Below are 24,235 nucleotides of genomic sequence, written 5' to 3'. Positions count from 1 at the left end.
TGAAGAGAGTCTCAGAGACTTCTGGAACAACATGAAATGCACCAACATTCGAAATATGGGGCTCCCAGAAGAAGAAGAAAAAAGAAAGGGACTGAGAAAATATATAAAGTGATTATAGTTGAATACTTCCCTAATATGAGAAACGAAATAGTTAATCAAGTCCAGGAAGCACAGAGACTCCCATACAGGATAAATCCAAGGAGAGACACACCAAGACACATATTAATCAAACCATCAAAAATTAAATACAAAGAAAACATATTAAAAGCAGCAAGGGAAAAACTACAAATAACACACAAGGTAATCCCCATAAGGTTAATAGCTGAACTTTCAGCAGAAACTCTGCAAGCCAGAAGGGGTCGCAGGACATATTTAAAGTGATGAAGGACAAAAACCTGCAACGTAAATTACTCTACCCAGCAAGGTGCTCATTCAGATTTGATGGAGAAATGAAAAACTTTACAGACAAGCAAAAGCTGAGACAGTTCAGAACCATCAAACCAGCTATACAACAAATGCTAAAGGACCTTCTCTAGGCAAGAAACACAAGAGAAGGAAAAGACCTACAATAACAAACACAAAACAATAAAGAAAATGGGAATAGGAACATGCATATTGATAAATACCTTAAATGTAAATGGATTAAATGCTCCAACCAAAAGACATAGACTGGCTGAATGGATACAAAAACAAGACCCATATATATGGAGTCTACAAGAGACCCACTTGAAACCTCGGAAAACATACAGATTGAAAGTGAGTGGATGGAAAAAGATATTCCATGCAAATGTAAATCAAAACAAAGCTGGAGTAGCAATTCTCATATCAAACAAAATAGACATTAAAACAAAGACTATTATAAGAAACAAAGAAGGACACTACATAATGATCAAGGGATTGATCCAAGAAGAAGATATAACAACCATAGATATTTATGCATCCAACATCGGAGCACTTCAATACATAAGGCAAATACTAAAAGCCATAAAAGGGGAAATCGACAGTAACACAGTCATAGTAGAGGAATTTAACACCCCACTTTCACCAATGGACAGATCATCCAAAATTAAAATAAATAAGGAAAACCAAGCTTTAAATGATACATTAAACAAGAGGGATTTTATTGATATTTATGGGACATTCCATCCAAAAACAAGAGAATACACACTTTTCTCAAGTGCTCATGGAACATTCTCCAGGATAGATCATACCTTGGGTCATAAATCAAGCCTTGGTAAATTAAAGAAAATTGAAATTGTATCAAGTACCTTTGCCGACCACATGCTATGAGACTAGATATCAATTACTGGAAAATATCTGTAAAAAATACAAAAACATTGTGGCTAAACAATACACTACTTAATAACGAAGTGATCACTGAAGAAATCAGAGAGGAAATTAAAAAACACTTAGAAACACATGATAATGCAGACAGGACGACCCAAAATCAATGGGATACAGCAAAAGCAGTTCTAAGAGGGAAGATTGTATCAATACAATCCTACCTTAAGAAACAGGAAACATCTCAAATAAACAACCTAACTTTGCACTTGGAGCAGGTAGTGTAAGAAGAAAAAAAAAAGTTAGCAGAAGGAAAGAAAACTTAAAAATCAGCTAATAAATAAATGAAAAAGAAATGAAGGAAACAATAGCAGAGATCAATAAAACTAAAAGCTGGTTCTTTGAGAAATTAAACAAAATTGATAAAACATTGGCCCAACTCATCAAGGAAAAAAGGGAGAAGACTCAAATCAGTCAAATTAGAAAAGAAAAACGAGAAGTAACAACTGACACTGCAGAAATGCAAGGGATCATGAGAGATTACTACCAGCAATTCTGTGCCAATAAAATGAACAACCTGGAAGAAATGGACAAATTCTCAGAAATGCACAACCTGCTGAGACTGTACCAGGAAGATGCAGAAAATATGAGCAGAACAGTCACAAGCAGTGAAACTGAAATTGTGATTAAAATTATTCCAAGAAACAAAATTCCAGGACCAGATGGTTTCACAGGCGACTTCTATCAAACATATAGAGAAGAGCTAAAACCTATCCTTCTCAAACTCTTCCAAATTATACCAGAGGGAGGAAGACTCCCAAACACATTCTAAGAAGCCACCATCACCCTGATACCAAAACCAGACAAAGAGGTTACAAAGAAATAAAACTACAGGACAATATCACTGATGAACATACATGCAAAAATGCTCAGCAAAATACTAGCAAACAGAATCCAACAGCAAATTAAAAGGATCATACAGCATGATGAAGTGGGTTTATTCCAGGAATGCAAGGATTCTTCAATATACGCAAATCAATCAACATGATACACCATATTAACAAATTGAAGGAGAAAACCCATATGATAATCTCAAGAGATGCAGAGAAAGCTTTTGACAAAATTCAACACCCATTTATGATAAAAATGCTGCAGAAAGTAGGCATAGAGGGAACTTTCCTCAACATACTAAAGGCCATATATGACAAACCCACAGCCAACATCGTCCTCAATGGTGAAAAATTGAAACCATTTCCACTAAGGTGAGGAACAAGATAAGGTGGCCCACTCTCACCACTCTTATTCTACATAGTTTTGGAAGTTTTAGCCACAGCAATCAGAGAAGAAAAAGAAATAAAAGGAATCCAAATCAGAAAAAAAGAAGTAAAGCTGTCACTGTTTGCAGATGACATGATAGTATACATAGAGAATCCTAAAGATGCTACCAGAAAACTACTAGAGCTAATCAATGAATTTGGTAAAGTAGCAGGATATAAAATTAATGTACAGAAATCTCTGGCATTCCTGTACACTAATGATGAAAAATCTGAAAATGAAATCAAGAAAACACTCCCATTTACCATCGCAACAAAAAGAATAAAATATCTAGGAATAAACCTACCTAAGGAGACAAAAGACCTGTATGCAGAAAACTATAAGACACTGATGAAAGAAATTAAAGATGATACAAATAGATGGAGAGATATACCATGTTCTTTGACTGGAAGAATAAATATTGTGAAAATGACTCTATTACCCAAAGCAATCTACAGATTCAATGCAGTCCCTTTCAAACTACCACTGGCACATTTAACAGAACTAAAACAAAAATTTTCACAATTTGTATGGAAAGAGAAAATACCCAGTACAGGCAAAGCAATCTTAAGAATGAAAAATGGAGATGGAGGAATCAGGCTCCCTGACTTCAGACTATACTACGAAGTTACAGTAATCAAGATAGTATGGTAATGGCACAAAAACAGAAATATAAATCAATTGAACAGGATAGAAAGCCCAGAGATAAACCCACGCACATATGGTCACCTTATCTTTGATAAAGGAAGCAAGACGATACAGTGGAGAAAAGACAGCCTTTTCAATAAGTGGTCCTGGGAAACTGGACAGGTATATATAAAAGTATGAAATTAGAACACTCCCTAACACCATACACAAAAATAAGCTCAAAATGGATTAAAGACCTAAATATAAGGCCAAACACTGTCAAACTCTTACAGAAAAACATAGGCAGAACTCTGTGTGACATAAATCACAGGAAGATCCTTTTAGATCCACCTCATAGAGAAAAGGAAATAAAAACAAAAATAAACAAATGGGACCTAATGAAACTTCAAAGCTTTTGGACAGCTATGGAAACCATAAATAAGACCAAAAGACATCCCTCAGAATGGGAGAAAATATTTGCAAATGAAGCATCTGACAAAGGATCAATCTCCAAAATTTACAAGTAGTGCATGCAGCTCAATAACAAAAAATCAAACAGCCCAATCCAAAATGGGCAGAAGACCTAAATAGACATTTCCCTGAAGAAGAAGATATACAGATTGCCAACACCACGTGAAAGAATGCTCAACATCATTAATCTTTAGAGAAATGCAAATCAAAACTACAATGAGATATCATCTCTCACCAATCAGAATGGCCCTCATCAAAAAATCTAGAAACAATAAATGCTGAAGAGGGTGTGGAGAAAAGGGAACACTCTTGCACTGCTGGTGGGAATGTAAATTTATACAGCCATTATGCAGAACAGTATGGAGGTTCCTTAAAAAACTACAAATAGAACCACCATACGACCCAGCAATCCCACTACTGGGCATATCCCCTGAGAAAACCATAATGCAAAAAGAGTCATGTACCAAAATGTTCATTGTAGCTCTATTTACTATAGCCAGGACATGGAAGCAACCTAAGTGTCCATCAACAGATGAATGGATAAAGTAGATGTGGCACATATATACAATGGAATATTACTCAGCCATAAAAATAAATGAAATTGAGTTATTTGTAATGAGGTGGATGGACCTATAGTCTGTCATACAGAGTGAAGTAAGTCAGAAAGAGAAAAGCAAATACTGTATGCTAACACATGTATATGGAATATAAGAAAAAAAAAACGGGTCATGTAGTACCTAGGGCTAAGACAGGAATAAAGACACAGACCTCCTAGAGAATGGACTTGAGGATATGTGGAGGGGGAAGGGTAAGCTGTTACAAAGTGAGAGAGTGGCATGGACATATATACACTACCAAACGTAAAATAGATAGCTAGTGGGAAGCAGCTGCATAGCACAGGCAGATCAGCTCTGCAGGTTTCTGACCACACAGAGGTGTGGGATAGTGATGGTGGGAGGGAGGGAGACACAAGAGGGAAGAGATATGGGAACATATATATATGTATAACTGATTCACTTTTTTATAAAGCAGAGATGAACACCATTGTAAAGCAATTATACGCCAATAACAGTGTTAAAAAAAAAAAGAAAGTGTTTGTGAGTTCAACACCTTTGGAAGAGAAGGGAAGAAGGCCCAACTGTCACAAGGAGAATTTGGGTTAAATGCATGCTCAAGAAGGCATTACTTCACTCTCCAGGGCGCTCTGAACCTGAGGTAAACATTTGGAACTTTCTCAAATTTGGGAGAGAAATTATATATTTATGTCACTCAACATTGACTACAGCCTGCCCGGGAAAGGGGGTTGGCCTTGGGCAAAAAGGCATTTTCAGTATATCAAGTCTGCTTAAAGTACTGGTGAAGCTCTGATTTATATTAGGATTTAATATGTAACAATGTGAAATTAAATTTATCAAAATATACTGATATCGTCATGATTGGAGGATAATTTCTCAGTTGCATACTAATTTAAACTCAGACGTTAAGATAAAGACAATGGCTTTCATGTAAATAATGCATAATAAAGAAATAGCTTGCAAGAGTCACACAAAATCTCACACAGCAGCATACACATAAACACTCACAGAAAGAGGAAAAGGGGAAGAAATAATCTATCTTGCTCCCCAAAACCACCTCCTCAATTTGGGATGATTTGTTGTCTATTCAGGCATTCCACAGATGCAGTGTACATCAAGTTGATTGTGGAGATTTAATCCACTGCTCCTGAGGCTGCTGGGAGTAATTTCCCTATCTGTTCTTTGTTCCCACAGCTCCCGGGGTTCAGCTTTGAATCTGGCCACGCCTCTGCATGTAGGTTGCCTGAGGCCGTCTGTTCTTCGCTCAGACAGGACAGGGTTAAAGGAGCAGGTGATTCGGGGACTCTGGCTCACTCAGGCCTGGGGGAGGTAGGGGTATGGAGTGCGGGACAAGCCTGCGGCGGCAGAGGTGGCATGACTTTGCACCAGCCTGAGGTGTGCTGTGCGTTCTCCTGGGGAAGTTGTCCCTGGATCACGGGACGCTGGCAGTGGTGGGCTGCACAGGCTCCCGGGAGGGGTGGTGTGGAGAGTGACCTGTGCTCGCACACAGGCTTCTTGGTGGCAGAAGCAGCAGCCTTAGCATCTCATGCCCGTCTCTGTGGTATGCGCTGATACCGGCAGCTCGTGCCCATCTCTGGAGCACCTTTAAGCAACGCTCTTAATCCCCTCTCCTTGTACACCAGGAAACAAAGAGGGAAGAAAAAGTCTCTTGCCTTTTCGGCAGCTCCAGACATTTTCCCAGACTCCCTCCCGGCTAGCCATGGTGCACTAACCCCTTCAGGCTGTGTTCATGCCTCCAACCACAGTCCTCTCCCTGCGATCCAACCAAAGTCCGAGCCACAGCTCCCAGCCCTCGCCCGCCCTACCGGGTGAGCAGAGAAGCCTCTTGGGCTGGTGAGTACTGGTCAGCATTGAGCCTCTGTGGGAGTCACAGCCTCTGCGGGAATCTCTCTGCTTTGCCCTCCGCACCCCTGTTTTTGCACTCTCCTCCACAGCTCCAAAGCTTCCCCCATCTGCCACCAGCAGTCTATGCCCATGAAGGGGCTTCCTAGTGTGTGGAAACCTTCCTCCTTCACAGCTCCCTCCCACTGGTGCAGGTCCTGTCCCTATTCTTTTGTCTCTGTTTTGTCTTTTTCTTTCGCCCTACCCAGGTATGTGGGTAGATTCTTGCCTTTTGGGAGGTCTGAGGTCTTCTGCCAGCATTCAGTAGGTGTTCTGTAAGAGTTGTTTCTACATGTAGATGTATTTCTGATGTATCTGTTGGGAGGAAGGTGATCTCCACATCTTACTCTTCTGCCATCTTCCTCAACCTCTAAAATTTTTTGTTAATAATTATTTTTTAATTTAAATAACTACTTTATTTTCTTACTTTATTTTATTTTATCCTCTTTCTTTCTTTCTTTCTTTCTATTTTTTCTCCCTTTTATTCTAAGCCATGTAGAGGACAGTCTCTAGGGGTTCCAGCCAGGCATCAGGTCTGTGCCACTGAGGTGGGAGAGCCAACTTCAGCACACTGCTCCACAAGAGACCTCCCAGCTCCACGTAATATCAAACAGCGGAGATCTCAATCTCAACACCAACACCCAGCTTCACTCAATGACCAGCAAGCTACAGTGCTGGACACCCTATGCCAAACAACTAGCAAGACAGTAACACAGCCTCATACATTAGCACAGAGGCTGCCTAAAATCATAATAAGGTCACAGACACCCCAGAACACACCAGCAGACATGGACCTGCCCACCAGAAAGATAAGATCCAGCCTCATCCACCAGAACACAGGCACTAGTACCCTCCACCAGGAAACATACACAACCCACTGAACCAACCTTAGCCACTGGGGAAAGACACCAAAAACAACGGGAACCACAAACCTGCAGCCTGTGAAAAGGAGACACGAAACACAGTAAGATAAGCAAAATGAGAAGACAGAAAACCACAGAGCAGCTGAAGGAGCAAGGTAAAAACCCACCAGACCTAACAAATGAAGTGGAAATAGGCAGACTACCTGAAAATGTATTCAGAATAATGACAGTAAAGATGATCCAAAATCTTGGAAATAGAATAGAGAAAATGCTAGAAACATTTCACAAGGACCTAGAAGAACTAAAGAGGAAACAAGCAATGATGAACAACACAATAAATGAAATTAAAAATACTCTAGAAGGGATCAATAGCAGAATAACTGAGGCAGAAGAATGGATAAGTGACCTGGAAGATAAAATAGTGGAAATAACTGCTGCAGAGATGAATAAAGAAAAAAGAATGAAAAGAACTGAGGAGAGTCTCAGAGACTTCTGGGACAACATTAAACACACCAACGTTCGAATTATAGGGATCCCAGAAGAAGAAGAGAAAAAGAAAGGGACTGAGAAGATATTCGAAGAGATTATATTTGAAAACTCCCTTATGGGAAAACTTCCTATTGCAAAGGAAATAGTTAATTAAGTCCAGGAAGCACAGAAAGTCCCATACAGGATAAATCCAAGGAGAAACACAGCAAGACACATATTAATCAAACTATCAAAAATTAAATACAAAGAAAACATATTAAAAGCAGCAAGGGAAAAACAACAAATAATACACAAGGGAATCTCCATAAGGTTAACAGCTGAGCTTTCAGCAGAAACTCTGCAAGCCAGAAGCGAGTGGCAGGATATATTTAAAGTGGCATGTATATATATGCACTACCAAACGTAGAATAGATAGCTGGTGGGAAGCAGCCGCATAGCACATGGAGATCAGCTAGGTGCTTTGTGACCACCGGGAGGGTGGGCGGGAAGCAGATGCAAGAGGGAGGAGATGTGGGAACATGTGCATATGTATGACTGATTCACTTTGTTATAAAGCAGAAACTAACATACCATTGTGAAGCAATTATACTCCAATAAAGATGTTTAAATAAATAAATAAAGTGATGAAGGAGAAAAACCTACAACCAAGACTGCTCTACCCAGCAAGGATCTCATTCAGATGTGATGGAGAAATTAAAACCTTTACAGACAAGCGAAAGCTGAGAGTTCAGCACCACCAAACCAGCTTTACAACAAATGCTAAAGGAACTTCTCTAGGCAAGAAACACAAGAGAAAGAAAACACCTACAATAACAAACCCAAAACAATTAGGAAAATGGGAATAGGAACATGCATATCGATAATTACCTTAAATGTAAATGGATTAAATGCTCCCACCAAAAGACACAGCCTGGCTGAATGGATGCAAAAACAAGACCCATATATATGCTCTCTACAAGAGACCCACTTCAGCCCTAGAAACACATACAGACTGAAAGTGAGTGGATGGAAAAAGATATTCCATGAAAATGGAAATCAAAACAAAGCTGGAGTAGCAATTATTATATCAGACAAAATAAACTTTAAAATAAAGACTTTTACAAGAAACAAAGAAGGACACTACATAATGATCAAGGGATCAATCCAAGAAGAAGATATAACAATTGTAAATATTTATGCACCCAACATAGGAGCACCTCAATACATAAGGCAAATACTAACAGCCATAAAAGGGGAAATCGACAGTAACACAATCATAGTAGGGGACTTTAACACCCCACTTTCACCAATGGACAGATCATCCAAAATAAAAATAAATAAGGAAACACAAGCTTTAAATGATACATTAAATAAGATGGACTTAATTAATATTTATAAGACATTCCATCCAAAAACAACAGGATACACATTCTTCTCAAGTGCTCATGGAACATTCTCCAGGATAGATCATATCTTGGGTCACAAATCTAGCATTGTTAAATTTAAGAAAATTGAAATCATATGAAGTATCTTTTTCAACCACAACACTGTGAGACTAGTTATCAATTACAGGAAAAGATCTGTAAAAAATACAAACACATGGAGGCTAAACAACATAACCAAGCTAACAGAAACAAACAAAGATGCATGCTGAAAAGCAAAAAAAATAAAATCAGGCAAAGAAAGAAAAAGGAACAAACAACAAAAAAAACACAAGAGAACAAACAAACAAACAAATTCCAAAATGAGAACAATCCAAAAGGGCTCAACTAACAAAAACAAAAGCTGGAAAATAAAACAAAAACAGAAAGCAAACAAGCAAATAAATAGAAAAAACATAAAATAAACACATAAAAACAATCAAAAAATGAAAAAAAATTAAACTTAAAAAAGAACCAAAGACACGAAAAAAGAACAAAAAACGCATAACAACCAAAATGTAAAGTAAAAATAGGAAATTAAAAGTATATATACATTATTTTTAATGAAAATATTAAAATAATAATAATAATAACACCAACAGCACCAACAACTGAACAAAACGTAACAAGCAATAAAAGAATAATAGTAATAAGAATATTTTTTCTGGTGCCTCCTCTGTCAGTGTCCTTGCTCCTGAAGTGAGCCAGAGCCAATCCTTTCCTCCCCAGAAGGCCCTCCAGTACCTCTAGATAAGATTCTGGACCTGCTGTGGCCATGGTGGGACCTGCTCAGACACTCACCTGACCCAATTCTTATGTGTACTTGTCCCCAAAGTCCACTGCTGCTATGGTTAGACTGGTCTCCATTGTGGGAACACTCATTGCCTCTTCAGGTATTCCACAGATGCAGGATTTACCAAGCCAATCTCAGGGATTTAATCCATGGCTTGTGTAGCTACATGGAAATATTTCCATTCCTCTTCCTTAGTCACCCAGCCCCTGGGGCTCATCTTTGGTGGCTGGGTCTCATCTTTGGTTTTGACCCCACCTCTACATGTGCACCACCCTCAAATGTCTGTCCCACCCAGGCAAGAGGGAGCAAAAGCAGTGGCTAATTGGGGCACATTTATTCCCTCAGGTTGGGGATGACTATGTCAGCCGCAGTTGGGGTGCACGCAAGTTGCCTAGGGTGGAGGGGACCAGCAGGCAGTTGCAACAGACTGAGGCATGCCGCTCTGGTGGGAGTCCCTTCCTAGTGCCCATGGAGGCAGGCACTGGCATGTGGGGGCAGTGGCAGCCTCACCCCTTGCACACCACTCAACAATGGTGCCTCATTTCCTAGGCAGACAACGCTTCTTCTAGGGGCATTCCCAGGCATGGTACCCCTTATTCCCATCCCCTCTGTTGTATCCACACAGACAACAGCAGTCCTCTCCCTGGATCCACTCTCTTAACCCCATGCTTTAGCACTCAGCCCCTGCCAGCACTGGCCGATTTCCGTCTCAGGCAGGGACACCCAGGACTGATTCTTAAGGAGGCTTTGGGATGTGTGTTGCTCAGGACCCCAAAGCCTATGTGGGTGGAGGATGCCTTGGCTTGAGGGACGGGTGAGCCTACCCAGATGGGAACCCCTTCCAGTACCTGTGGAGGCTGAAGAAGCCAGAAGCTGGTGAAAAGGGTTGTAAATGCAGCCCCTCCTCTTACACATGACTCAAATATGATGACTTGCTTCTATGGTGTCCTGGGCTTTTCTCACAAACTTTCTTGGTTGTGCAGTTCCTTACTCCTGTCCCTTCTGGATGTCTTTCCACAGCCAACAACTGTCCCTTCCCTGGGTCTGTGCTCCAAACCCCATTTTCCAGCACCCAGACCCCCTAGGCAACAGGCAACTCACAACTCACGCTGGGATGTGCAGAGCAGCAGCATAGACTATGCACACAGTCCTTACTTTGTCCTGCCTTCCACAGATCATCTGCTGCATTCTCTAAGACTCATTATATTTATTTCATATCTCCAAGAGTGCTCATCACTGTGCTAGGCATACAGTAGTCACTTTATAAAGACTTTTTGAAAACTTTCATGATACTTACTTTAGCATTCTTAACCAATGTATTGTAGATTTGGGAGAAAAAAATCCAAGTCAGATTCTTTCAGTAATAATTTAAATAAGGGTGGTGTCTGTAATGATGTTAAAGTTATAAATTTGGAAAAACATATTGGTTCTATGAAGGTCCTCCCTGTTCTCAGCAGCACACATTGAGATAAGTTACATTATGAGGGTTTGGTATCTTGAAATAACATCTATTCCACCAGCAGGAATAATGTCCCTGAATGCTAAATCCACTAGAGATAATTAAGGTATTCTTTGTGACTGCTGAGTGAGTACTATTTGGGGATTCAGAAGACCTGAGTTCTGGCCTCAACTGTGCTCCTATCTCCCTACGTGTCTGGGCAAGGCACTCTCCCTATCTGGGCTACAGTTTCCTCATCTGTAAAATTAAGGTTTTGGCTTACACGACCTCTATATTTATTTAAAGCTCTTGAAATTAGATTTCCAATTTATTTTATAGAAGGAATTCATGACTGAGCTCTTTTGTCCTTCAGATCTTCCATGTGTGTTTAGAAATGAATGTGCTTAAACAACCAGACTTCAATTATGAGTTTTGCACTCTCCATTGGTAAGACCTAAAAAATCACAGCAATGTAGTAAGTATACTGAACTTTGAATCAGATTCTTGGATCCTTTATCTGGCTTCACCTTTGACTCACTGTGTGAGTTAACTGTGTAATTTCACCTCCGACTTCAGTTTTCCTCTTGCCCAATGAGGGATACTGCTTGTCTCTCCCACGTTGTAGGGATTTTGTGATAATCTAATGGAATAATAGATGTAAAAGATCTTTGAAAAAGATGAACTCTTTTTGTGTGTGTGTGTGTGGTACACGGGCCTCTCAGTGCTGTGGCCTCTCCCATTGTGGAGCACAGGCTCCAGACACGCAGGCTTAGCGGCCATGGCTCATGGGCCCAGCCGCTCCGCAGCATGTGGGATCTTCCTGGACTGGGGGACGAACCTGTGTCCCCTGCATCGGCAGGCGGACTCTCAACCACTGCGCCATGAGGGAAGCCCAAAAAAGATAAACTCTTTTTAAAATCTGAATTGATGTGGCATCTAACAACAATAAAAACAGTAATAATAGTTAACACTTACTATTCATCATACATTCTCACCACGTCAAGCACATGCTCTGTCATTTTGTTAAATGTAGTTTTCTCAGTAAGGACTTTGCTGACCACTCTGTTTATAATTATACACCTCAACTCATGCTTCCATCCCCTTATTCTGCTTCATTGTTTATGGCACTTATAATCTGCTAACATCCTGTATAATTTAATTCAATCTGTTATTGTCTGTCTCTGTTCACTAGAATGTATAATCCATAAGGAAATGATTTTATCTGTTTTGTTCCTTCCTTTTCCCCCAACATTTAAAACTGTGGACCTATACATAGCAGACAGTCAATAAATATTTGTTGAATAAGTAAATCCTGCCAGATAAACCTGTTTTCTTCCCATATATGTACATACAGAATCAGCTTCTGTGAAATCAACATCTTTTTTTTAATCCAGAAGAGTCAGTCTTTGTGCTATGCAGGTAGCTTGTTGGCAATCTTGTTATCTTAGAAGGTACTGAGGTAAGATGAGGCTTTTTCTTTAGACATAATCAGCCTTTTAAGGCCACTCTCCCACAAGGTTAGCCTTATGGTTAGGTGAGATAGGTAGTTATTCTCTTTTAGGGGTATTGCTTAATGTAATATTTCACCTTGTGGTCCAAAACCATCTCTACCATGTATTAACTATGTGACTTTGATCATGGTACTAGAATATCTTTAGGCCTCTGTTTTCTCATCTTTGTGATGGGGACTACAGCAGTACTTTCCTCATAAAGATTTTGGATGGCCAAATAGGACATTATACAAAAGCACTTAACCCAGTGCCTGGAACATTGTAAGAAACAAAGAAAAGAAAAAGTAGTCTTATTTATGTGATGTCATTGGGGATGGTTTCCAGAAAGACTTCTAAGTCTCTCCTTCACTGCTGGAAGCATGTATGGCCTTCTATAAACATCCTTCAATCCCCACAAAATGCAAATTCCGTAAGGCACTTATCTATGGCACCTGAGAATATATGTATACTCCCATGCCTGGGCACTTGATGAGGAAGGGGAGTGGAGGAATATCAGGTGGAAAAGAGGCTAAAAATTCTTAAAATGCACTTCACCAACTTCACACAATTTTACTCGCTGGCCTTTATGATTGGAGCTTGGTCCATAGTACCTAAGGAAATATTCCTAAGGCAAGTGCTTCACAATAGAGAGTCCTGGGATACTGGAATCCATGCTGTGATTTGGAAGCTTCTCTTCTGCCAACGTGGTTTTCATGGATGCCAAATAAATAGGTAAAAATCTTCCTTCAACAAACTGAATGAGTATATGCTGCATGCACTTAGGCATAAACTCCCAACCCTCCCTTGGGTGAAGCTGTAATTCAGCAATATCACATCCCATTTATGGATGAGAGATCTTCTCTGGCTTAGAATTTCCTCCTGAGTACTTTCCTTTGTCAGATGAAAGGAGAGGCTGCCTTGGCTTAAACATCACCTCCTCAGACTGACTGATCACATGCAAAGGAAAATCAAATAAACTCCACCCTCACACAAGACATCAGTAGGGTGTTACATTTCAGGCTGGAAATTATACCCCAACAAGTGTGCTCTCCCCTGGGATGGCAGACACTGGCTACCACATGCCATTTGGCTTGCTTCCAGACAGTGTGTGTTTGGAGCTACTCATGGGAGATCATTAACCTACAGAGGAGACATTTGTTCCCTTTTGCTATTTCACTTAAGATAGAGCAGAGGTGAGTTTCAAAGTGAGTGTTTCCATCTATCCACAATGACAGGGACAAGTATTACCTGTTTTGCCTCCAAAACTGGATGGATATGAGTATAATGGTGTCAACTCGACCCTTGAAAGAGATGGTCTGAATGAAAATACAGCATAAAGTCACAAAGATGAGTTATTCCATTTACTCCTCTGGAAATTAATTAGGATACACACACACACACACACACACACACATATTTAGAATGCTGTTTGTTCTGAATTGGAGGAGAGTAGATATGTATCCATGATTGGAAAGGATGTCTATAAATACTCATTCACTTTTCTAGAGTATTTTACATGCATTATCTTGTTTAAGACAGACAATAGCACTGTGAGGTAGGTCAGACAAATCACACTCCATTTGGGGATTATCAAACTGAGGCTTAGGGAGGTTAAAAGACCTGTCCAAAATCTTATGGTTAAAACTAAGATGAAAACCCCAGTATACAGACTTCTATCTTTAATATTTTAGAAGTCAGCTATGAATGAGTTTCTCACCACCTTTCCAAGCGGATCTAGGGGAAGAGTTGCTCTACATTGACTGAGTGTCATTCCCCTCTGGTAGACATTAACTTTATAAGAACAAAATTTTGCACTCTCATCTTCTCCTTTTATTCATTCCCAGGACATCCATTATATTCTTTGGCATAAAGTATTAACCAGGTAGCAGAAAATTACATATTCTCAGTATAAATACAAAGTGACAATTTAAAGTTCAAAAATCCTAGCGAAAGGACTAAATCTTTGTTTATTATTATGTTTATAAAGAACCGGTTGAAGGGAAAAAGCAAAGATCTAGAGAAAGTTTAATGTCTATGAAAAGCAAAGAGTGGAAGTGTCAAACTTAAGCAGCCTTAATGTTATAAGTTATGGAAGGAAAAGAAAAAAGATGATGAAGGCCCACACCCACTAGCAATCTGAGTGACACATTAGTAGCCATAGCTCTGTTTCAGCATTGCCCTTATAGAGCCTTTCTTGATATGCATGCTCCTCTTTACCCACACCCCTTCTTTCAGTATCCTGTTTCCTCACTCCTGTCTTTTCACACTCTGCCTGATCTCCCTGAGTGATACTTCATGTTTCCACTTCCAGTTCCCCTGCTCCATCTAAGATACCCATTGCCTCTTGCTACCCTGTTCCCTTAACTCACTAAGGGCTGGAACGTCCTTTCTCTCATAACTATTGAGAAAATAAAAAATAACTTGAATTGTAAAAATCTGCCCTGCCATTTGTTGAGCTGGGATAACAACACAGATAAAGCTAGCTGCAAAGTTAACAGGAAAGAATATTTTCCCCCAAAACATGTTGCAGTTAAAAAATGTCCTAACAACTCCATCTTTGAATGACTGCTGCTTTCTTACTGAGGAACATTGTTCTCTAAAATCATTGACTATCAGAAACTTCACTGTTAGAAATTATATGAATAAGAATGAAACATCCCACTATTGCCTGGAGGATCTAAGTCGTTTTGACCAGAGAATCAGCCTTAATTTACGAACAAAGTGCCAGTTTCAGATAATTTTTCCACATCTATTTTAATTTCATTGGTTCCAAGGAAACAGGGCCCTGGTTCCACTTCTGCAGTCTAGACCAGATGTTGATCCTTTTACACATAACCCTGCTTTGCTTTGAGCCTAAGAAAACATTGCTTCTTGCCTTATCTCTGCTCCACAATGTCTGGGGCCTCAGCTGGGAAGACCAGGTAGAAGCAACTCAACAGTTGGGATTTGGAATCATCTGGACATTGCCTTACTCACATGTACAGAGCCTGGGCTTAGATAACTCAACGACTGGAACTGCCAAAATGATTGCCTAGATGAGGCCTCTCCACTTGGCTTGGCTTCCTCATAGCAAAGCAGCCTCGGGGTAGTTGAACTTCTTAATTGATGGCTCTGTGCTCCAAGCATGAATTTTCCGTTTAGTAAAGCAGAAACTCATGGCTTTTTATGACAGCCTCAAAAGTCACACAGCATCACTTCTGCCATACTCTGTTGATTGATGAGTCACAAGCCTACCCAGATTCAAGGGGAGAGGACATAGACACATCTCTCAATGGGAGGAGTATTCAAGAATTTGGGGCCATGTTTTAAAATTGCCCCTGAGTGTATCAAACACATAGTTTTGTAAAAAGTGTTATGTTAGTATCTTTACAGCAGTTTCAAAGATGAACCAGATGTGTCTCTTCACATCAGGGATGATATATTCAAAAAGGATTTACTGATATCTTGCTGCAGAATCTTATGTGTGTCACTTACCCGCTCTGATCTTTTTCTTTATCTGAGTAATAGAATAATAATTTTTATCCATCAACTCCCAACCATTATAGAGTTAGAAAAATAAAATAAGATCATTGTGGTAGCCAGCCTCCAAGATAGCTCCTAATAATCTCCAACGCCTCACTCCCTTATGTAGTCTCCTTCCACATTATACCAAGGTTAGTCTATATAGCCAATAACATACAGCAGAAGTGACAGTATGCCAGTACCATACTGTCTTGATTACTGCAGCTTTGTAGTATAGTCTGAAGTCCGGGAGCCTGATTCCCCCAGCTCTGTTTTTCTTTCTTAAGTTTCTCAAGATTGATTTGGCTACTTGGGGTCTTTTGTGTTTCCATACAAATTGTGAAATTTTTTGTTCTAGTTCTGTGAAAAATGACAGTGGTAGTTTGATAGGAATTGCATTAAAATTGTAGATTGCTTTGGGTAGTAGTCATTTTCATAATGTTGACTCTTCTAATCCAAAAACATGATATAGCTCTCCATCTATTTGTATCATCTTTAATTTCTTTCATCAGTGTCTTATAATTTTCTGCATACAGGTCTTTTGTCTCCTTAGGTAGGTTTATTTGTAGATATTTTATTCTTTTTGTTGCAATAGTAAATGGGAGTGTTTCCTTAAGTTCACTTTCAGAATTTTCGACATTAGTGTATAGGAATGCAAGAGATTTCTGTGCAACCTGCTACTTTATCAAATTCATTGATTAACTCTAGTGGCTTTCTCGTAACATCTTTAGGATTCTCTATGTATACTATCATGTCATCTGCAAACAGTGACAGCTTTACTTCTTCTTTTCCAAATTAGATTCCTTTTATTTCTTTTTCTTCTCTGATTGCTGTGGCTAAAACTGCCAAAACTATGTTGAATAATAGTGGTGAGAGTGGGCAACCTTGTCTTCTTCCTGATCTTAGTGGAAATGGTTTCAATTTTTCACCACTGAGGATGATGTTGGCTCTGGGTTTGTCATATATGGCCTTTATTATGTTGAGGAAAGTTCCCTCTATGCCTACTTTCTGCAGGGTTTTTATCATAAATGGGTGTTTAATTTTGTTGAAAGCTTTCTCTGCATCTCTTGAGATGATCATATTGTTTTTCTCCTTCAATTTGTTAATATGGTGTATCACATTGAATGATTTGCATATATTGAAGAATCCTTGCATTCCTTGGATAAACCCCACTTGATTATGGTGTATGAGCCTTTTAATGTGCTGTTGGATTCTATTTGCTAGTATTTTGTTGAGGATTTTTGCATCTTTGTTCATCAATGATATTGGCCTGTAGTTTTCTTTCTTTGTGACCTCTTTGTCTGGTTTTGGTATCAGGATGATGGTGGCTTCATAGAATGAGTTAGGGAGTGTTCCTTCCTCTGCTATATTTTGGAAGAGTTTGAGAAGGATAGGTGTTAGCTCTTCTCTAAATGTTTGATAGAATTATACCTGTGAAGCCATCTGTTCCTGGGCTTTTGTTTGTTGGAAGATTTTTAATCACAGTTTCAATTTCAGTGCTTGTGATTGGTCTGTTCATATTTTCTATTTCTTCCTGCTTCAGTCTCAGAAGGTTGTACATTTCTAAGAATTTGTCAATTTCTTCCAGGTTGTCCATTTTATTGGCGTAGAGCTGCTTGTAGTAATCTCTCATGATCTTTTGCACATCTCTCAGAATGGCCATCATCACAAAATCTACAAACAATAAATGCTGGAGAGGGTGTGGAGAAAAGGGAACACTCTTACACTGTTCGTGGTAATGTAAATTGGTGCAGCCACTATGGAGAACAGTATGGAGGTTCCTTTAAAAACTAAAAATAGAACTACCATATGACCCAGCAATACCACTACTGGGCATATACAGTGAGAAAACCATAATTCAAAAGGAGTCATGTACCAAAATATTCATTGCAGTTCTATTTACAATAGCCAGGACATGGAAGCAACCTAAGTGTCTATCAACAGATAAAGAAGATGTAGCACATATATACAATGGAATATTACTCAGCCATAAAAAGAAAAGAATTTGAGTTATTTGTATAGTGAGGTGGATGTACCTAGAGTCTGTCATACAGAGTGAAGTAAGTCAGAAAGAGAAAAGCAAATACCTTATGCTAACACATATATATGGAATCTAAAAAAAAGGAAAAAAATGGTCATGAAGAACCTAGGTGCAAGACAGGAATAAAGACACAGACCTACTAGAGAATGGCCTTGAGGGTACCGGGAGGGGTAAGTGTAAGCTGGGACCAAGTGAGAGATTTGCATGGACATATATACACTACCAAACTTAAAATAGATAGCTAGTGGGAAGCAGCCGAGTAGCACAGGGAGATCAGCTAGGTGGTTTGTGACCACCTAGAGGGGTGGGATAGGGAAGGTGGGAAGGAGGGAGACACAAGAGGGAAGAGATATGGGGACATATGTATATGTATAACTGATTCACTTCGTTATAAAGCAGAAACTAACACACCATTGTAAAGCAATTATCTTCCAATAAAGATCTTTAAAAAAAAAGAAGTGATAGTATGTCACTTCCAAGATTAGGTTATAAAATCCTTCATTTGCCTCACTCTCTTGCTTGCTGGTTTCCTTTCTCTTTCTTGTATCACTTGATTTCAGAATGAAACAATGTTGTAATCAGCCTTATTGAGAAGTTAGCATGGCAAGAAATTCAGGCCTTCTGACAATAGCTATGAGTGAGCTTAAAATCTCATGAGAGACCCAGAGCCAAAATGATCCAGTAAAGCTGCTTCTATATTCCTGACCTACATAAATTACATCATAAGAAATGTTTGTCTTAAGCTTCTCGGTTTTGGGGTAATTTATTATGCAGTAATAGAAAATATCATTCAGGAGTACTTCACATGACTATAAAAGAGCATTCTTAAGCTGATGTAGATGAACAAGGCTATTTGGATGTCTAGCCTTATTGACTAACAATCTCTGTGCATATGCATGTATCAATTTTAGTTTGATGTGGAACAGGATGGTATGAGATGTCATTCCTAAAAAAAACATAAATTCACAGTAAAGAAGGATCTCCATGTGTGGGTTTTCTCTTGAAATTTGTCTGTAAATATAGGTCATTTCACTAGCAAAATACAAGAGAAATGTTGAGATGAGAGGTACAAAATAATGGTTAAAAAAAATAAAAGCCTGGAAGCAAGGAACCAACAGATATAAATCCTAATCTCATTTCTTGCTCATCAGCTGTGTGACCTTGGGCTAGAGACTACCTCCCACTGAATCTCAGTTTCTTTATCATTAAATAAGAGAAGAATCAACTATATTAGTGGGTTTTGAAACTTTTTGACCATGGCTCACAATAAGAAATATATTTTACATTACAATCCAGTCCACATATATGAAAATATGTATCTAAATTTAAATAGAAATTTCCTGATACAATACTTTATCATTTCTGCGTGAGATGCATGTTAATATTATTTTCTATTCTATTCTCTTCCATAAAAGTCCCACTAATCATAACCTACTAAATTAACTTTATGAGCTGTAGTTGAAAATATAGTTCTACTGGACTCTAGATGGTCCATGAAGAACTGTGTCTAGAGTTCCATGATTCTAAGTAAGGAACAAATCTTACTGAGGGCAACAGACCCAACCAAACACTAATGCCTTCTACTAAGAAGATGAGTTAAGAGTGAAAGGAAATTGCCATATTTGGAGCAAAATAAAATACTGATGACAGAAGGTAGTCAAGGATACATTCAAACTTGGCTATATAAATTTATATGTTTGATTCTTCATTACTTCTAAGGTAGACCAGAATCAAGGATACTAGTGAAAGGAATTGAATACCTGGGTCATCTGGTCAGGGCACATTTCTCCTTGGACAGATCTGGAAAGACACTGAAAAATGGTCCCTTTTTGGGTTCATTCTTTTCTAAATTCCTTTCAAACATAGATCTCTTTTGTCAATATATTACCTCTTTCCACAAAGTGTAATACTGTTGATTGAGGCACAGCAAGTGACATGCTAACACATTCCTGAAATTACACACTGAGCACCTTGATTTTAATTTGGATAGAAATGAAACAATTTAGTCATCCATTTATGAAGTGTTACTTTGATTACACTGTCAATACTTTATAATCTTTCATATTTAGGGAGAATATTATCTTAAATTTGGGGGATTTTTTAGTCATTAGACAAATGTTTATTGAGTATCTCCTGGAGGCTAAATCTTGTCCTAGGTGCTGGAGATGCAACAATGACTAAGGCAAAGAAGATCTCTACTCACATGGAGCCTTCACTGGTGTTGTTCCAGTGAATCAATTACATTAACGTGTACTTCCATATGCTGCAGGCAGAGTTAACCTACTTTTTGACCTGATTAACATAAGGTACTTAGGGGGAAGGGAATTGAGCTTAGTGGAATATATCTTATCAACTAAGGAAAAATAGATAAAGACAATGTAGATCCAATTAAAATGTCCTGGGGGAGGGGGAATATGGATCTTGTTGTCTAATGACCTGAAACCATTTTCAGCACTGCAGCCACTAAAAGCCAGGAAATTTTAGTTACAGTATCTCGAATATTAATCCATTCACTTTTAGAAACTTATGTAATCCAATCAACAAGCAAAGTCTACAGGGTCCCTGGATGAATATTCAAGATTTCAAATATACAGTGGGAGAGTTAGCTCTGAAATATGACTGATTGAAACAACTTCCACCTAGGGTGACTGAGGCTCTGAAGCACATACACATGAAAGGGAAAAGGAAAGAAGACTAAGTGGACATTGTTTATTCTAACTGTTCTGGGTATTGCTTTCTGAAACTACATAAATAGTGCAAACTTTGTAACTGGGTCTATGAGCACATTGACTAGAACTCTAACTTGTTTTGACTTCAGGTAGTATATTTTTATTTATTCTTTTTATTTTTTTTAATTGGTTCCCTACTAGACACCAAGGTCACACTGAATCATTGTGTGTACATGCTATTCTTTCTCTTTTGAAATCTTGAAGTGATGTACCCCTGTCATATTTGATGTTTGGTCTTTGTGATGAAAGGAATAGAAGTGTGTTTGTTTCATGCATTCAAAAAGGAGCTGGATGGCCAGGGCGGGTGTGCTTTCAGGCACACCCCTGCATCCCTGGGATCTTGAATTTCCTGAATTGTATCAAACTATAGGACACCAGCTCTCTTCAAATGAATACCTGCTAGCAGCTGCTAGCAGCTGCCAGCTGCAAATGTGTGGGCTCAAGGCCTCCTCCTGGAAGTACTCAAGGCAAGGATTTCAGACTCCAACTAATACTTTCTTAACCAGCACCTTTACTTCTTCTCAGCTCCACTGATAATTCTTTGGAAAGAACTCATGGATCTAAGTGTAACATTGCAGATTTTGTCTTTATAAGGCTATCCCACCCCCACTTTGTAGTCCAGTGGAAGAAAATTCAAGTGCTTCTGGAATCTGTGTCTCCCAGGCTCTAGTTTTCAGTTTTGCTCAAATAAAACTCTCTTCTTCTAGTCTCATTATGAATTGTATGTTGATTTTCCCCATGGACACAATAGAAATTAACTAGTTCAAATGGGAAACAAAAAAAATAGATCAAATAAACAACAACAAAAAAGAACAAGCCAAACCAACTCAAAATCCCAAACTTGGCCAACTGGAAAATATTATCAATTAAATTGGAAACGCTTGCAAATGTATGTAGCGTTCTGTACAACTACATGTTAGCACTTTTGGTAGAGAAGTCATTGTTGGGCAACACAACTGGCAACAGAGCTAACAACTTAAATTTTAATTTCAAGAAGAAAAATAAAATAAAATGTCCAAACCACTCTCAATCTTCTTGCCCAATTGATTACTGAAACACAGCTCAGCAAAATCTGTCCCTGCAATCTTGGTGGTCATTTATATCCTCGTGAAAAACCCTGGGAGGACATCAAGGCATTTGGATGATGCAACAACAGAGCCCAGATGTAAACTTACCGCTTGATGTGCTGGAGGAATCCATGGCGGGAGAACCAACCAGATTTCACAGAAACTGCTGGCCAACTGTCTATTTATTCTTTTTAACTGAGATAACATTGAAGATCTGGTCCCATAGCAACTACTTTGAAGTGTATAATACAGTATTGTTAACCATAATCACAATGTTATGTATTAGATCTCCAAAACGTATTCATCTTCAAACTGCAAATTTGTATACTTTTATCAACATCTCCCCATTTCCCCCATCCATCAACCCCTGATAGCCAACAATCTGCTCTCTGTTTCTATGAGTTCAGTTTTTTTAGATTCTACATATAAATGATATTGTCTTTGTCTGTCTTACCTCACTTAGCATAATTCCCTCAAGGTCCATCCATGTTGTTGCAAATGGTCGGACTTCTTTTTTTCTCTCACAGCTGAATTGTAGGTAGGTAGATAGATAGATAGATAGATAGATAGATAGATAATCACAGATATATATCACATCTTCCTTATCCATTCATGCATTGACCAGTGGATATGTTTTTTTTTTTCCATATCCATTGGATATGTTACAGTTGTTACCATAGCTTGGCTATTGTGAATAATGTTTCCATAAACATGGGAATGTAGATGTCTTTTTGATAACCTGTTTTAATTTATTTTGGATATATGCTCAGAAGTGGTATTGCTGGATCTTATGATAGTTCTATTTTTAATTTTTTGAGGAATCTCCATACTCTTTTCCATAGTGGCTAAGTCAATTAATTTACATTCCCACCACAGTGCACAAGGGTTTCTTTTTTCCACATTCTCATCAATACTTGTTATCTCTTGTCTTTTTGACAATAGCCATTCTAACAGGTATGAAGTGATACCTCCCTGTGGTCTTAATTTGCATTTACCTGATGATTAGTGATGTTGAGCATCTTTTCATTTACCTGTTAACCATTCATATGTCTTCCTTGGAGAAATGTCTATTCAGGTCTTCTGTCCACTTATTAATTGGATCGTTGGGTTTTTTGTTATTGAATTATATTAGTTCCTTATATATTTTGGATATTAACCTCTTTTCAGATACATGGTTTGAGAATATTTTCTCCCATTCCATAGGTTGCCCATTTTCATTTTGTTGATGGTTTCCTTTGCTGTGCAGAATCATTTTTAGTTCAATGTACTCCCACTTATTGGTTTTTGCTTTTGTTGTTTGCACTTTTGGTGTTGTATCCAAACAATCATTGTCAAGATAAATGTCAAGTGTTTGTTTTTTTTTTTTTTACCTATGTATTATCTAAGACATTTAAGATTTTAGGTCTTATAATTAAATCTTTAGTCCATTTTGAGTTAATTTTTGTGAGTGGTGTAAAATGAGATCCAATTCATTCCTCTTGTGGTTGTCCACTTTTCCCAACACCATTTATTGAAGAGACTTTTCTTTCCACATTGAGTATTTTTGACTCTCTTGTCAAATATCAGTTGACTGTATATGCAGGGATTTATTTCTGGCCTCTCGATTTTGTTCCATTGATGTAAGTGTCTGTTTATGTGTCAGTACCATAATGCTTTGATTATTTGTTTTTTTACTATAGTTTGATAACAGGAAGTGTGACACCACTAGCTTTGTTCTTCTTCCTCAGAATTTCTTTGGCTATTCTGGGTCTTTTTTGGATCCATACAAATTTTAGGATTGTTTTTCCTATTTCTGTGAAAAGCTCCACTGGAATTTTGATAGGAATGGCATTGAATATATAGATGACTTTGGACAGTATGAGCATTTTAACAATATTAATTCTTCTAATCCATGAACATGGCATATATTTTTATTTATTTGTTTCTTCTTCAGTTTCTTTCATCAAAGTCTTGTAGTTTTCAGTACATAGATATTTCACCTCCTTGGATAAATTTATTCCTAAGTATTTTTTATTGCTATTGTGAACGTGATTGCTATCTTTATTTCTTTTTTTCAGCTATTTTGTAGTTATTGTACAGAAACACAACTAACTTCTGTATGCTGATATTATATCTTACAACTTTACCGAATTCATTAATTAGTTCTAAATTTTTTTTAGTGGAATCTTTAGGATTTTCTCTATGTAAAATCATATCATCTGTGAAGAGAAACAATTTTGTTTCTTCCTTTCCAATTTGGATGTCTTTATTGCTT

This window comes from Mesoplodon bidens (assembly GCF_964165515.1).
Source record: "Mesoplodon bidens genome assembly, chromosome: X".
NCBI lineage: Eukaryota > Metazoa > Chordata > Mammalia > Artiodactyla > Ziphiidae > Mesoplodon > Mesoplodon bidens.
This window is presented reverse-complemented; position numbering follows the sequence as displayed.